Here is an 18301-nt window from a genome sequence, read left to right as displayed (position 1 = left end):
GACTTTCTGCCATAGGACAGGCAGGGAAAAGAGGACATTTCAAGGGCTTTTTAAAAAGCTATAATTGCTTAGAAAGCCTGGTAATTCTTGCACATCTCAAACGATCCCGGCTACTCAAAGCAGGCTTGGATAAAGATAAGATCCCAAATGGCTTTCTCCAGGGAGTGGGGGCTCTGCTGTGCTCCTCGAGTAGTGCTGTACCATGGGTAGCTGTCAATGGGTGGAAGTAAATCTATTCCTGTGGCCATTGTAATGTCCATAAAGGGGCTATAGAAAGAAAGTAACGCCACAGCACTGTGGTCTTGCCTTTGAACACATTCTCAAAGATATAATTAAAACCACCAAGCTTATTTCAGCCAAAGTTCGTAAGTGATGGGTCTGGCATCATGCCTATTGCAGGAAGGCTAATTACACCATAAATTAAACTTTTTTTTTTCCTAACCAAACATTATGACCTTTAATAAAATTGTTTTTACAACCAGCTGTCAATAAATCATCCAGGAAAGCTAGTGAGAAATGTTCTGTGAACACTCCACTTCTGTGAATTTCATTAGCTGAAGTTTATTTGATTTTTTGTGAGCTATGATGGTTTTTAAATCTCAAATTAAAAGCCCCGAACCATAAAAACTAATTCAAGAACATTAGCATCTTGGTCTCTGAAAATGAGCCTCTCTAATTGCAGAAATTAGTCAAGATTGTATAACGATCAGGAGGTCATTAAAAAAAATAATAGTGAGTAGGCTGTGCCTGACCCAGCTACAGCAGCTCCAGAAAAGCTTTTTTTTTTTTTTTTTAGTACGCCCTTAATGGAAGAAAACTGTCTCCTGGTAGATCGATTTGAAAGCACTGTGAAAGCCTTTTAACCCAGAGGTTTGATTTCTGAGACATCACTTTTCTGGCCTTGTTTATTCTCCCAGGCGCATCAGGACTTGAGCTTGGACACGTGCAAGAAGTTTTACTGCGTGTTGTACCCTTGTGTCTGCAGCAGTGAAGTATGAGGTAGTGTCAATAGGCTTTACTTCAGGACCTCTTTTTGTTTTGCATTCTTAGGGCTCCTGTACTACTTCATGGTAATTACAAATATTTGTAAGAAATATACTATACTGCTTGATTTGTGACTTTAAGGTGGACATATTTTAAAGCGAGGCGTTTTTATTAGATTGGTACCAGAAAATGAAGCTGTTAACATTCTACTCCTCTGCCTCATAAAGCTCTTTTAAGCAGAGGAGTGGGGTTATTTTGTGTTGTGTAGAAACATCTAGAAAGCCTTTAGGTTCAAATCTGATAAGAAAAATGGCAATCCTTATTCTCAGCTCCTTTTTGGAACTGCAGATTTCCTCACATTTTCTGTTTTCATCTCTATATATTTTGGCATGATAATTTCAAGCCCTTCTTAAATCTCACCGTTTATCTGAATTTCCATAGCTCATTTCTGTGGAATATGTATTGTAAAAATGAGATACACCTTGCTGAGCCCCATGTGGCTTCTATGAGTGCCTGTTCAAGCAGTTTCTGACATCTCTATTCCTGCCTGGTGGTGTATATTCAGAAGGTTCCCCAGGAGCTCATCTGTAAAGTGTGCCCAATCCTTCATCATATTTTGTTTTAAGGACCCCAAAATGAATATTTAATTTAAAGGAGAAGATGATACTTTCTAGCACCTACTTTTTATTAGTAAATTTTAAATATTACCTATTTTCTTGTATTCTCCCTTTTTTTCCTTCCAGACATTTTTATCCTTTCTATTGTCACAAGCATCTGTGCATCGTCTGAACCGAAGGTCTTTTGTCATGTTTATACCAAAAATATGAGAATATAATGTAAAAAGATTTTGAGTCTTTATTTCTCATTGCAGCTTCCCTGGGAAACTTTTATGGAAGATTTGAGATATCCACACTCATTTCACGAGCTCTTTTGAGTCTCAGTCTGAGACACCAATTTCCCTGCTGCACCTCTGTTTTTCCCATGCTGTTTTCCTCCTCTGGCTCTCACAAATAGGTTGATTCACTAATTTCTTGCCATATGTGCATGTACACTGCCAAAACCAGCCTGTCGAAACCAAGCACTGTAATCTTGTCACTCACATTGTTCCCCAGCTTCCAGCTCCACATGCACCAGTGTGCCCATGTTTATCAGTGGAATAGTGATGGAAGTGGCAGTTTTTATTGTGTGATTTGATGTTGCAATGTGGGTTCCCTTAGTCAGCTAATATACTGTAGCTTTGTTATTTCTGAAGCAAACAACTTTCTGCCTATTCCTCATATTTGATTTTTAGTGAGACTGTTATTATGGCTTTTCTGATGATCTTTAATATTTTGAGAATTTCAGTTAAAATGTAGGTTTTTTCCTGCAGATATTTTTGATATTTTCTCATGCCTGTATGATGTGGAACTGTCACTTAAATGTCTTGGCAAAACAGTTTGAACTACTGTCCCACCCCAATTAAACACTGAAACAGAAACTCTAAACTTTCCTGTGGGTAAAATAAATCAATTATAAATTAGCAAGATGTAGGCTACTGATGAGGGCAAGAGAAATCAGAATGTATAAATATGAGTTACTTGAACTCCATGAAACGCGCACACACACACACACGTGTCTGCATGTGCACACAAGCATAATGTTAGACTTGATCTGGACTTTTTCCTTCTGGCTTCATTAATCAACTGGCCAGTTAATCTGAAATATTTCACGTCAGCTTCACAGATCTGTTTTATGTATATACATTTTTCAGCTTTTTATTTTGTTTGAGGTTTTTTAATATTACTTGGCTTGCCCTTCCATTATTCTTGAACATTTAAGGTTGAAAAAAAAAGTAAATTGCAGACCCCCATGGACCGATGCAACACAAGAAGGCAGATGTTTTACACTATTCTCAGGTCACACATTGTTTATAAACTGAATGTAATGAGTCCAATCAAATGCTTTACAAAAATTACCAATTATTTAATATAGTGGTAGGCACTCTCATTCTGCAACCATATTTATTGTATGTGGAAGTCATAGGCACTTCAGTTAAACATCCCCTGTTTAGTCCCTATTAAGTACTAAGTTGATATGACTTTTTCTACATGGAATATGCATCGAAATTACTTTGCTGAGTAGTATATTGTTCCCACAAGTTCTCAGCCTACTGGTCTACTAAACTTTCTTTGTATCTATCTATCTATCTATCTATCTATCTATCTATCTATCTATTCAAATTACAAACAGCTGACTTTTGAAAAGGTACTGTACTTCTCAGAAAAGAGTTTTTCCATATTGATTTAACAGGTAATTTTATAAAGAGTACTCTCTTCACACAATTTCACCACAGGTGAAAATGGAAACCCTGGCTACTGAGAGAAGAGTGTCTCTCCATAAGACTCTTGCTCTGTGATATATGACCAGCTTGTTAGGATTTTGTATCAAACTACTGCTGCTTTTTTGTTCTCTTTTCCCTTTTTTTTCCTCCTTAACCCCCTTAGCATTAGCAGGATTACTCTTTTCTTTAAAACTGGATCTTATTGTTTGGCTTTGTCTTGCAGCAAGACTCAAGGTTCCTACAAGAGACATTACAAATACTAACTGTATCAATAAAGGGCTACATCTGAGGGATACCAAATGTTGCCACCTGCAACATTTTTGTTCAAATTGGCATCAGAATTTTCAAGTTTGGAATGAAATTTTTTAACTGATGCCTTGTACCACGAGTGGATACCACTCAGCATTTTTAGTGAATATGTGTTTTCCAGCAGCCCCAGCATCACCATCAGTTTTCCAATTTTAAAGATGTTGCCATGAGATTTTTCTGTGTTTTTGAACTGTTGTGCTTTTATTGCATTTTGCTTGTGCAGGATATAAAAGACAAATACTCCTTTTGTGGACCAAGTTTTTGGTTATTGAGTGTGTATCCATTACTCTATACATACTTTGGTATTTGCCTTCAATTCTGAAGTGAAAGTAAGAGACTTTTTAGTCTGCTGAAAATGTCCCTGGATTGTGGGAATGCTTAGGGAAAGCCAAGATACCAAACACCTGTTTTTCACTAAACTTGAGGATGTTGGGTAGGTCAAGAGGGGAGCTGTGGGTTAGCTCATTCCACTGTAAAGCAATGAAAGCCATAAAATATTATGAGCAAAAAGCCACCTGTTCTTGAATTGGTGCTTGCCATCTACCTTTGTGGTTTAAATTGGAAGTTCAGCATCTAGGCAGCCTGTTTTCCTTTTGCTCTGACTTAGCCACAGTGTATCAGTTTATACAGTGCCTTCCCAAACAGCTCCATCTCAAAGCCCTTTGCAAAATGTAAATGTAGGTGCACAAATTCATCCCTTCCTCTCCCAGGTGCACCACACTAAGAGAAAATAACTTTTCTGTAAACAAAGAAAAAAAAATAGGAGAGTGTCAGAAACTACATTCAATACCAAAGAACTGGAGATGAATTTCAGAAAGATAAATCCATCATGATGAATGGCTGCAAGACCACTCATTGATTTATTCCAGGTGCTGTATTTTACAAAAGTAAATGCTTTTCAAGTAGCAGCTCTCCTCTGGCAGCTTCACAGTCCCCTTTTGCTGGACAGGAAACTCATTGGTCTTGGTTTGTAGAGATTTTAAATGTAAGCGTAGAAGGAAAGAGCTGATCTTACAGAGGAGCCATGTACCTGACAGAGGTACCCTGAAGTCTGAAGGGGCCTTGCTATCCTGTTACTCCATCGACCAAAAGACAGCTGGCTGAAGGCAAGAAAATCAGCCTGAGAGAGTTTATCTTGAGGTGCCCCAGGAGGCTGTAGTCTAAACAGAATTAGTCTGTCCTGCTGTAAAGGTAATGCCTGTGCAGCTGACCCTCAGGGACTAAATGCCATACAGGTGTGTTTATTTCAGGTTTCAATATGAATCCTTTGACTCTTGTTCCTGTTGATACTGATCTCAGTGATCCCTCTGTGCCTGTTTTTGCTTGTGGCTTAGGCTATTTAGCCTGTTGTACTTAGTGTGCATGCACTTCAGTGGGCTCAGGAAGGTGAGCCTGGGGTGGCCATGTTATGTTCTCAGGAGAAACTGTTTTTTCATTAAGTCCATGGCTTTTAGGATATTCAGAACAACAGTTATTTGCTGTTATTAATTGACCTATGATGTGTAAGTGAGATCTACACTCGTCCTCCCCTTCTCATATTGCCAGTGAAGAGAGAGCACATCCTTGAGCTAGTGATTCAGGTATCACCTCACAGGGCTGAGGCATCATTTCTGGAGCTGCATCTTCCCTTCCCTTCCCTTCCCTTCCCTTCCCTTCCCTTCCCTTCCCTTCCCTTCCCTTCCCTTCCCTTCCCTTCCCTTCCCTTCCCTTCCCTTCCCTTCCCTGTGCAGCCCAGCTCAGTCCAGGTTCTTTACTCTTAACATACATTTGCCAAGCAGTACAAAATTCCCAGGAGAAGCTCAGCTTGCTTGTGTTTCAATGGTCTGATATTTTCACATTTCTCTGTGGTTTTGTTTGTTTAAAAATCAAAATTTTCCAAAGGAAAATATTCCCTCAGATAATGCTATGAATTTTAGTCTGGCTCTGATTCTTCTTATTTTGGTAACTTTGGCTTATTCAAACTCCAGGATCAAGTAAGGCAAGTTTAGTTTGAAAGCAAGGGCTTTTGCTGAGAGCAGGCTGAAGTCAAAAAAGGAGCAGGAAGGTCCTCCTCAGATGGCTTTTCAGGTTAGAAAAAGGAGATAAAATTATATTGTCACTTCAGTCTAGTATGGACTGCAAAGATGGATTGAAGGAAAAAATAGAATGGCTCATCTAATATGCCAAAATAGAACCTCTTTCTACACCAAAGAGACACATCTCTCCATTGCCACCTCAAAAATAAAGTCTGTGTTGAAATTGCTGACAGACAATTTAAACTCTGCTCTTGATTCATACCATGCCTTTATATTGACATTTTAACTAAGGTTTTTCTTATATATTTTGGGGTTGATTTTTGGAGGATTATTTATTTACTTTTAGACTGGGAAGGCAGAAGGCAGGCTGGTTTAGAAGTTTCATATGCCTGACCATACAGTGACCTTTTTCATACAGTGACCTTTTTTCATACAGTGGGATATTAATTTGGCAGTAATTGCAAACGATCTTTGCACTTTAACAGTATAAAATGTCACATTCTCAACATTTATTCAAAGTAAGGAAATATGCCAGCTTCCTAATGTCCAAAACTGGTCTGCATGATGTGATGGAGGTAAATTATATCCTTTTAGGACACAAACAATTTTTTTTTTTTTTTTTTTCTGTTAGCTCTTTTACCATGGTTAAATGTTTTTTCCTAAACAGCTTCTTCTAATATCTTTAATTTCCAGCATTTTTAGTGATGCCAATTGTTCTGCTGAAGTTTTGCAAAGAATTTAAACCACAGTGGTTTGTTCATTGCACTAGATGCCTACAGATTTCTTTTTGTCTGTAAGTGTGCTGTATGATTTTTATGTGAAATTGATTCTGTACAACTGTAACTAACAGGATTTTCCTGGAAACAGTCAGAACATCTTGTACCAATGTTTATAATAAATATATAAGAAGAAATTGATAGCTATCTAACAGTTTCCAGGAAGATGGGAATTAATACAAAGCCAGCCTCTGAGTGTTTTTCAAAGAGAAAAATTGGGGTTTATTTTATTTCCATTGAAACTTGTCATGTTATTTGAATTCCCTTGACATTTTTTCATACTTCAGAGCCTTTTTAACATTGTCCAACCATCGACCATTCTGGCCTTATGCGGTGCCTGGGAAATGTTAATTGAGCAATCCTGAGTTTAACCCTTCCTTCAAATACTTTGTGAAAATACAGCTGTTAATAACGTTTATTTGGCTTCAATTTAGATATGAAAAAAATCCATTTCAGGAGGTTACTGAAAAAAGGTTTAGACTTAATATGTGTTCCCCACATATTAAGAGCAATGGCATGTGCTGTAAAGAATAAAAACCACAACACACAGACATCAGTCCTCATGGGCTAATGGAAATCTAGACCTGATTAAAAACCCATTTCAGGACTTTTTTATTGCAGGGGTGGGTTTGATAGCTGTCAGTGTACAGGAAAATAGCACATCTGGAATCTTACTGTGTACTTGTGCTGGCTGGTATAACTCAACCTGTGTGTCAGATTTTTTTTTTTTTAATAGCCAAGATTTATTTGGTTTCTATTAATTTTTTAAAAGTCTTTGGTAAGTATGCTTATTAAGTACTAAATTTTTACCCTCCACAAATTAAAAACTATATTTTAGTAGTGAGCAGTTTCCTTTAGAGAAAAGTAGGAAAGCCAGAAATAAGCATTAGTAATGTAGAGAGTTATTTGATTGCAAACGTACCCCAGTGGCTTCTCACCAGTCACCATTTGCAGCTTGTTTTATGAAAGTTGCATTTTTCTTGTGACTTTTCTATCTTGTTATGAGAAGACTAAAAGGAGATATTAAACAAGTAGTAGGCTCTGACTACTATTATATCAAGAGTTATTTTCCCATCAGGAAATCGTGTATGTCTAGGAAATGGGAACTATTGTTTAAAAACCACTCAGATTTGCTTGTAAAACATGAAACTTCAGTAAAGAAGAGTCTTTTTTCCTGAGCAATGTCTTGGAGAAAATTGAAGTGTCACCTACACATGAAGAACTTCAGTGTTGTTTTTACATGCTTTACATATAACCATAATATTGAGCGAATTTGTAATCATCCTTAAGTTAAAAGTAAGAACGGAGGAATGAACATCTTTTGATGGTCCCCTACAGCCTGAGATTTATTGTCTAGTTAAAATTTTAATAGTGCAGTTCCAGAACATTTATACTTTAATTGCTCTAGAGAATTGTACAGCTGAAATATTTAATATATTTTCATATATTCAAATCATGGTTTAAAATCCACAGCGACCTGGATGGTCCTAAAAATCTCCAAAAATTGAACTACACATGAGTTATTAATGTTTTGGTGGTGTTATTTTAGTCCTGTTCTACTTGGCAAACCCACAATATTTTGAAGTTCTTACAGGTTAGATTTACCAAGGGAAACTGTAATTCTTCAATGGGAAGAGAGCCAGAAGTGAATAAATTTTAATCACATTCTATTATCTTCAAGATGGCAGTGTTTTTCAAGCAAATTATATACTATTTATTCCATTTATATACAGTATAGATGGACATGCAGTTAAATGTCATTCCAGTGTGCAAATGACTCGTTATAAAAGTCATAATAAAGGACCTCTAGATTGTCACTACAAAAAGTGCCCCAAAGAGTCCAGCTAGTTCATTTTGGCTGAGGTGGAGGAAAAAAATGTACACCTTTCTGAGGCAGTCACCCACAGTAACAATCATTCATCAAGTAGTCAAAATCTTGACACTGCAGAGTGTCCATCAGTTTCATTTTCACCAAAGTCAAGTGAAATACTTCTGCATAAGAATTTTGGAATTTGGTGCGATACCCTAATTTTGCTCCCAAACATGCCAGTATTTTCAGTTTCTTAAAGAGTTGAGAGCAGGGTTCAGTAGTGACTTCTCAGATAATTTTTTGTTTTAGGAAATATGTGTATTTCCCAATACTTTGGAAAGTATTATGCATGAGAACAAACTGTAAAACTGTGCTTGTTGAAATATATGAGCAAAGCAAATGCCATAAAGCAGTAGCCTGGCTTTTGCTTTCCCTATTAAAAAACAAATTTCAGAAAATACTTGATTTTAGAATGTTGTGATTCATGGGTGGTCAGTGGGAGATATTCTGGCTCTCTTTTTTTTTATTATTTATTATTTATTTATTTAATTTTTTTATTTTTTTTTTTAAGTTGAATGATCCTGGCTTTTATGGGGCACTTTCCTGGGCTCTTGCCCTGGGTTCCTACCTTATATTCCTGATTAGTCCTAAGAGGTGTAAAGCCTCTTCCCTCTGCAGGGAAGAAAAATTATTGATTAGTAAAGTCAGCTTTGCCAGACAAGATCCCTCACATTTTGACTTTCTAATCCAACTGAGAAAGCTGTGAAGTTACTGAGAGGCTTGTGGACTTTGCAAGGACAGAAGTCTGCAGCTAGAAATTATTGAGAGGTATCACTTTATTTTATCTTGTATAATAAGAGACTTTTCTGATTTTGATAAGTAAAAACAATTTGAAATAGTGCATGAGTGGACAATTACTATTAAAGGTGTGAAACTATGCTCACAAGACTGTAGCTCTTGCACAGATTTCTGGATTTCAAGAGAGTGGACAGATCCTAGCAGTGACACTTAACAATTTCTGTCAGCTATTCTCACATCAAGCTTATAGACCTGAATTAAACCAAACCTTATTTTTCAGGAAGACATTTGGTTTTGCTATTAAGTTTTCAAGTGACAGGGAATCTATTATGTCAAGTAGACTATTTTAGTGTTAATTTACCTACCTAGTAAGAATTCACATTATTTTCAGTCTGAGTTTTTCTGCTCTAGCCATTGGGCTTTTTCATATCCCTGTCTCAAAGCTTAAAGCAGACTTGATGATTTATAAGACGGGAAATACTTTTGGCATGGATGAGCTCATAAACTATGATCAAGTCAAGCATTCAAATTACCTTGGATAAGTTTGAATCTATAGAGTCTTTCAGGAAAAGACAGGTTTTCCAGCCACAGACCCGTTCCTGTAACAGTTTCCTGAGCTATTCTCAGTTTCTGGACATCCCTTTCAAGTAGAAGTCAGCTGGAGAGCACAAGCTCAGAGATTCAGCTTGTCTCATGCTCTTTTATTACTCAAAGTAATTTTCCCTGTGATCCTAAGATGCCCGTAGTAAAAACCAATTTTTCTTTAAAAAATGGTGAGCTTTAAAAACCTCACAGAGCTCTCTTTCAGGATGGTAATTCTCATCATTTCAGCTGTCACACCATATTTACTGCTGTCACTGTTTTCTGTAAAAATAATGAAGTGAAACAATGCCCGCAATTGTTAACATCATCCTGGGTTTGAGACGTTCATGTTTCCTGGCAGATCCTAAACCAGAGAGAAGTAAACTGAGGAGAAAACCTCTGGCAGCCCTGAGTGAAAACCATGAGCAGAAAGTTACAGCCTAGAGCCAGGAGAAGGAGATAGAACACGAGGACGACAAATGGGAGTTTGTGTGGGTGACACCCTCAGGGGACAGCTCTGAAAAGCTCTTGGGTAGGATGGGATTTTCCTGTGTCCCAGCATGGAAAGTTTGAGTGCAAGGGCCTGTTTGGCAAAATACAGTTGGAAGAAGGAACATTTTCAAGCCCCTCTTGGATGCACCAGGGATTCTGCTTCTGAAAACAACATAAGAAGTCCTACAGCAGGGCCATCTGTCACCATATTAGCTCTGCCACAGCCTAGTAGATTTTGGGTATTGGCCTGTTGGTATTAGCCCTCATCATGCTTGAGAACTTATTTATTTTTAGCATTCACAGCGCCTCCATTATTGTACGTCTTTATTAAATTTTATATTCTGTAGAAACTTCTTCACATTTGCTGTTTACAGGGAAAGACTTTTTTTGCCTGTTTGGAGTAAGTGATCTTTCCAGCTGTGGATCTTAAGAGACTGTGGAAACAGAAATTGGTGTGAAATGCCTTGAGGGCTCTAACCCAAATTGAGCTGCAGGTCTCTGTGGGTAGAGGATATTCCTTCATGAATGGACCATAGGTGGTCTAGTGACATGAGAGTAAAAAGACTGCTCTTGTCAGATTTCAGAACACCACACTTAAGTTATAGTTAAAGGTAATTTTATAATATAGTAATTTATTCTACATGGTTTCTAGTCCTGCTCCCAACTTTAGCTCTTTATCCCTTTGCTGGCTTCATTATTTTCTCAAATTTCCCGCATTTTTGACTTTCCCAGGACTTCCCACTCATCTATACAACAGCTAAATGTATGGGTGTAAAAGAAAGAGAAGCCAGAATGGTTCTGTTACTGCTAATGTGAATATTCTAAAACATACCAAAAACCCAAACAGAAACAGAGGACACTCCAGTGTGAAAATTATACTGATGGGAGTGTTCTGAGGTTGTAAGCAAATGTGCAGATTGCTGCCAGAAGGGGGTAATTGTACAAATGCCTCTAATAAGCTGTAGAGTTATATTCATTGAGTAGAAATTTGAAAGCTGATACAAATATTTCCTTTCAGAAAATATCAGTTTATGACATTCAAAGCTGGAAAGTACTATCCCTAGTCTATAAAAGCAAAATTAAATTCAGGGATGATTATGCAATTTGCCTAAGATTTCAGAGATGTGTGGAAGAGAACTCAAGTGTGATGACAATTCAAAGTAGAAATGTAGACAGCGAGTTTAGCTCCTTGAGCCCTACATTTCTGCACTTAGTGGCTGTGAAAACCATCCAGTCAAAATGTGAGCATTTAGTGTGTGCTCACTTTTCATGGGTGCAAATGGAAACACCAGATGGAACCCAAAATTTAGCTGACCATGGATTCCTTAATGGCTGTCTCAGGCATTTTTTTCTTAGAAGGACACAGATCTACTGCTACTTCTCTTAGCAGAAAGGGTCACTGAAAAAGTTCAAATGATGGTGCTTTTCTAACTGCTCTGAGAGAATTGGCTGCACTAAAATTCTTTCTGACTTGTGTTACCATAAAAATTGCAAAAACAGTTTTACAAGCTGTTGTGCTTTACTGCAAAACAAACACATTAAAAACATTTAATGACCATTGCTTCTTGCATCTTCCTGTTAATTTATGTAATTTAGCCCTATAAAGGAACTGAGAGCTTTTTGGTTGGAGCAACTTAAGGTGTTTATTAATATTTGTTGGTTGTGCTGTACTTGCCATGTGAGCCTAGACAGGAACATAGAGCTCTCAGAGCTGTGCTGGCAAGGGAAGTTCACTTTGCATTTGCACAAGCACATGGGAAATAAACCAGTTATGATACAGTGAAACGGAGTTCAGTTTTTTCTACTGGATCATCAACTGGAATTTCATATTCTGGTGATGTTCATCCTGAGACCCTGAGCCCGAGGGACCTGGCACCTCTGCAGACCTTCCAAAGCAGCATGACAGGCACCTGATTAGAGGGTGATTTGTGATGCTATGGATACGTGATGGGCACGTGATTGGAGTGTGATTGGGGAGTGATGAGAACGGGGTGGGCATGGGATGGGTGCAGGATGTGTGTGGGATGGGAGAGTGATTGGCCCGTGATGGGTGAGTGATGGCCACTGGTTCCAATTAAACCTCAAGTGCAGCTGCAAAATTCCAATGGCACCCACATCTTAGGCACAGCTTTCCTGCCCCTCTTCCTGTATCACTGGGTTAATTCACAGTATATGCAACTGATTTGGCAGATATATGGATTCCAGAATAACTTGGCACCAGCTGTACATATTATTGGCAATTTTTCAAACCTCTCCATTTGTGTGGATCTCAGAGCCGGTCTCGCTTCATTTGTAAATGCAGTAATTTGCCCAAGTCATGCATGTTGCCCTGTAATAAAGTTATTTCTCCAATAAGCTCAGACCTGTTGGACAGCTTTGTGCTGGAACTAATTATGCTTCCTGACATCCACTGAGGAGTGACTCCCAATTTGCATATGCTTGCTTTGTGTCATAATTCCTGATCTGTCAATTGATCTTGTTCTGTATATACTGTACAGTCACACTTTACAGTAATGTGGTTTTTCATAAGTCATGTAAGTTATGCATTTTATCATCTGTAGTTTCTTTGTGACAGAATATTTGTGCTTCTTTTTTATATCTCAGATATGAATGAAATCCAAAGGTTCAATAAGTGAGGCTTTATAAATACTGCTGAAAGCTTTCTGATGTGGGGCTTTAAAATACACTAAAAGAACACAGTATTTCATAGTTCTGCTCTAGTGGAGGAGAAAAATGATGAAACAGGAGAGCAAGAAAATGGCTAGTGGTGAGAGAAAAGTGAGGACATGGTATGAAGGAGACTGGGGCATCCATTTCTTTTCTCTCAGTTCTTGCACAGGGCTTGCACCCACTTCTACATGCTACAGAGTTATGTTTGATATGTTAATGAAGGAAAAAGAAAACGTTGGGCATAAAATTTAGGCTGTGTTTTTGCATGGTACCAATTTCTCCAGTGTTTTTTCTATCTTTTATTTTCCTCAGCATCAGTCATGTCAGCCAGTATTTTCTTTGACAATTCTACTTTCTTCTGTTATGAATGACCAGGCTGGGTCCAGTTCAGGCTGGAATATCAGGACATAGGAAACTCATAGGAAACTAAAGTCAACAATTACACAATACTTTCTCGTGGCCTAGATTTACTAGGGAAAAAATGGGGTTTCTAATTGATGTTAAATAGGTCTGCAGGTGATATTGCTGCAGCAATAACACACCAACTAATTCACTGAGTGCTGTTTCTGATAGGAGTGTGATGTGCCAGCTGGATAGAATCCTGCTAAGAATGGCTATAAACCATTTTATTAAGCATGATTCAGCTTGTCTTTACTTCCCTCTTCCCTCTAGTTCTCAGAATTGCAATTGCTATTTTTTTATATGGTAGGAAAAATAAGGCAAAGAACGAAAGATTTCATCTGGATTATGAACCTCTTTCCTCAGACCTCCTAAATGGAAATTGTTCCTGGAAAGTTTGGAGAGTTCCTTTATTTCTCTTAATAATTGCAAACACCAAACCACCACAGCAGAAGAGAGATTTGTATTGCCATAGATTACGTGGTGATTTTCTGTCCATTATGACTTCTCCCTGTCTCTTTCCCCTGTCTTCTAGTGCAGAAGATGTGACATATTTCCCCAAGCTGTAGTGCACAGCTTGTGGAAATATGTCACATTTCTGTGGTGCAGAGAGTGGGAGGCAGAAAATCTGGATCTTATTACCAATTTGGCCATGGTCTTCCTACATGAACATGGGTAAGTAGTTCATTTCTGCACTCATAACACGGCCATGTTAATAATCTACTTCACAGGGTGAAGGTGGCTGATCTGTAGCATTCTTGAAGTGTTTAGGCAGTTAAGATAGGACTCCCAAAGTATGTAAATTATGTCTTTGTACTGTGTTTGGCTAGTAGGGATACTTCTGGGCCACCTGAAGCTTCTCTGTGGGACAGAACAAGTGGCTACAGCTGCTCATGCTCGTACCACCCAGATGTCCTGGGATGGGGCTGCATGGCAGCCCAGACCTGCTCTTCAACATCTCCTCAGGTGAGTCACCCTCATGTTCCACCCTGTTAAGATTTTGGTATGAAACATGTAGGATTAGCAAAGTTGGCTATCCCTCCTACGTGAAAATAAAAGGAAAATACTCTGAGCTCTGGTGAGAAGAATTATCAGAGCAAAGCAGGCTGGGAGGGAGCAGGTGGTCCACTCCCTCCTGCAGATGCAAGTTTATACCTGCTTGTCTGTTTAAGCCATGCTTTAAAATGTGCCACTGATCTATCAAGCTGGTACCAAAGTGCAAATATCAGGATTGATTCATATCCTGAGATGTACCTCTCAGCCATCTTCTTGTTTTCCGAAATAAATAAACTGCATGGGTTAAAGAGTGCAGTCTTCCCCATACATGTCAAAAATCTCTGGCTCACTCTGTTTGCTCAGTTCCCCTGATCCTATAAATTACGCATACTATGTTCATCTTGGACTCCTACTGCCTTCTTTCCCCACTTACTGCATAGCTTGGCAATGTTAGGAGGGACATATTTTTTCCTCTATTTTCTTCTTTTTTTTTTTTCTGACTGTGCATTTAATTTAACTGGGACTGTAAAATGACAGCATTAATTGCAGGTCTGGCACAAGCTTCACACTTTATTTGAAAGCAGACACTACTTACCCCAGTGTGTAAATGCAGCAAGGAGTCCTGCTAACCTGCTCCTCCGAGTGCAGCTTGTCTGTGCACTGTGTGTAAGAAAAAAGCCCACACTTGGGACTGATAGGGGTGGAGAATAGATCTGGCAAAACTTATTTTTGCCTAGAAACTGAGCTGTGAGAGTGAGCAACCTCCAGGCTCACAGGCAGCAGGCGAGCATCAGGCTCGGATTCAAACTCCAAGCAAAGCTGATGGATGACACAGCCTAGAAAAAAGAAAGAGGAGGGAAAGCTCTCTCTTGGTAAACAAGCTATTCCTCAGTTGATTCTGCTTTAGATCCTAGTCCAGCAAAGGCTCCTGTGTGCACTTTGTACACTTATATAGTCCCACCAAGCCAGGTGTGACTTCAGGGTGCTGCCCAATTAATCTAATGTAAAATTATGTCTGAAGATTAGGTGACTTCCAGAACTGTTTTTTCACTGACAATCTTTGGATCATTTAGAAAAAAATGCATCTTTTCAGAACAATCGAGACACCAGGAGGAACTCATAATAGGAAAAATGGACCTGTTTTTCCCCTAATTTTCTAAAATTAAAGATTCTCAAATATTTTATTACAGTTTTTCACTGCTAGGTCTTCCTTGCTAAGCTGTGCTGAAGAGTAAAACTTTTTGAAGGTGGAGGAGTTTATGAACAAGTTCAAAGGTCTTAAAATTGCATTAATTGGAAGGGTGTAGCTGCTTTACCAGAGTTACCAAACAATACTTAACTTCCACACAAACACAACATGCAATTAGATGCATTCATCTTGTTCATTGTACTGGAATTGAATCAGCTTCCAGAATTTAACTGTGCTTGATATCTGCACATATCAATGAAATGATCTTGAAAAAGTTTGCTGTTATATTAATTTTTGTTTTTTCCTCAATTTACTGGGGACTAAGGGATCAAATCTAAGGGAGCAATTTAATCAGAATTGGGGGTAAGTGATGGAAATTTAAAGGAAAAATCAGGATTATTTTGTTTTGCTTCTGCTGGAAATCATCTTAACTCCTCATGCAAGACTTCTGCAACTTCTGCTTTTGCAAGTAGCATTGTGGGTCTTCATAGCTGGAAATATGATATTGTCTGTGGCCTTCACGGGTGAGGGAGCGAGTATGACATGCTCACCTTCTATTGATTTTCCAGATCCAAGAATGCTAATATTTTTCATATGCAATCACACTGGTGTTTACATTATTTTGGGATTTGAAGTCTGTTTTGATGCTTTATGAAATCTGACATTGCCTGAATAAACAAATTCTTAATAATTGATTAAAAAGCATAGCTGTACCTCTTAATCTGTCTGTGCGAGAGGCATTTTTCCTCTGGGACAGGACTAACCCAGCATTTAGTTAATCAAGTTTTAAAAGCTGTGAATTTAAGCTCTTTGGGATATATACATTACCAATTGCAGGAAGTTGGGAAATAAAAGGAACTTTTCAAATAAAAAGATGTCAATTTAATAGCAAAGGAGCTGGAAACAGATGTTTCACGCAAAGCATAAGAGTTGTGTCATTCCTTTAGGTTTTCAAAGTCACTTCTTGTCAGATGCATTGGTTAAGAGAGAAAATTAATGAGCTGTGTTAAGTTTTATTACACAATCTTCTGATGTGGGAAAGCTTCCCTGCAGGAACAGCTCTGTGCATGGCTTAACTGATTTAGGCATGCCTGGTGCAGTATTCTCCAGAATGTGTTGGAGATCAAAGTAGGGAGAGTTATTCAGGTTTTATGGCAAGGTAATTAAAAAAATATGGGGATTATTACATATAAATCATAGTTGCATGAATTTGCTGGTAAAATAAAATTTAATAAACACATTTAAAAAATGAAATCAGGAAAATATTCAGCCACATTTTTTTACCATTGCAGATACAAATCTGCACCCTCAAAGTCTACAGAATTGACCTCTTTCTGCCAATGCAGAGAATTTGGCCCAGTTGCGTTCTAGTGGTGTTTTCACTTGCTAAAAAAATAAAAATAAAAAAATAATAAAAAAAAGAAAGCAAAAAGCATACTGAGGGCACTGAACTCTCCTGCTTTGTGACAATGTGAAGATGGGTACTTTGTAGCAGACACAAAATGGTCCCAGGTAGAGCAGTCACAAGACTTCCCTGGGTTTCTGAGGTGATTTCATCTGAAAATTCATTCTCCTAGAAACAGACTTGTGTGTCTGAAATTTGTTAGCATCTGTTACAGTGCAGACTCTAAGTGAAGAAAAGGTTTTGATCAACAGCTTCTGGTTAAAAGGGTTAAAAAAGCCCTAGAAAATTTCAAGAACTTTCTATTTTCAGGGGAGTGCAAACAAACTCAGGGAAGATTGTGGCTCATCCTTTCTGGGCATGTACAGGAGAAGTGGATTCAGGCACAACACTCCAATTAGGGCTCAAAAATCCCAGCCTAGAAAGAGAGAGAGATGATCCAGTTGTAAATGTTGAAGTACTGATCACGAAATGCAAAAAACGTTTCTCTCTGGGTGGGAGAGAAATGAAGATTATTGTGAAACTTCTGTTTAATGAGAGGAAAGCTTCCACATTTCTGTCACATAAATATGCAGAAAGGATAAGCTTATAGCTTCAGCTGTCCTGAATTCAGTGATACCATATGATGACAGAACACACATGCACATGCCTGTATAAATATATACACAGTTGAAGTCAAAACATATAACACTGTCAGGACTGAGCTTTCTCTCTTTAAGGATGTGCATATGCCCTCTTTGGTCTAATTGAGTTTACGACTCTTCATGCATGTGTATATGCAAGAGATATAAAATACAAGTACAGTAGCTTTTGATGTGAAATAACATTTTCTTGTACCAGCTACAGGTCCCTGAGAGACTACATGTGAAGTTCACAGTGAAAGCTCTGCAGCTGAAGCCCTGGCAACAGAATAAGTGGAACACACTTGGCTGTCATTTTCCCAGTCTTTGCTACAGTCCTAAATTGCATTAAATGGAAGCTATTGACAGGCAACTCCGTGCAGATGAAACAATTTCGGCAAGGAAATCCTATGTGAAGTTTCAGGTGAAAATCTACCTATGCTTTTCTCTTCTGGGTGATGAAATAATTTCCTGAAGAAACTGAAGAAATCACTCCATAACATCAAAATTTTAAAGGTACTTGATTGTGAAATGCTGAACATCTTAGTGTTTGGCATGGCTGCTCTTCTGTTTCTGATGCTTTTCAAAGAATTAATGCATGCTGCATCCAATAATGACAATGAGTGTGTATTAGAGATATACTAGCTGGAACTGGAAGCTTCTGGGCAGACCTGAAAATATTGCAGAACTAAGTTTTATCTGCATGTTCCCTGAGTATGCAAAAGCTGTTAATCACAAGTGCACAGTCCTGAAGACAAGGACCAGAATACTCACTGAGATTTTGAAACAATAACGTAAAGCCCATTGCAAGATTTAATATAAAATCTGAACAGTATTCTGTGATGTATCTGGTTCTTGTTTGATATACTTCTACTGCCACAGTTAATATAGTGTTTGCAGTGCACACATAAAGCAGATATGTCCAGATTCCACTCTAAA

This window comes from Zosterops lateralis (assembly GCF_965231275.1).
Source record: "Zosterops lateralis genome assembly, chromosome: 3".
In the NCBI taxonomy this organism is placed as follows: Eukaryota; Metazoa; Chordata; class Aves; order Passeriformes; family Zosteropidae; genus Zosterops; species Zosterops lateralis.
Note: the sequence above shows the minus strand (reverse complement) of the source record.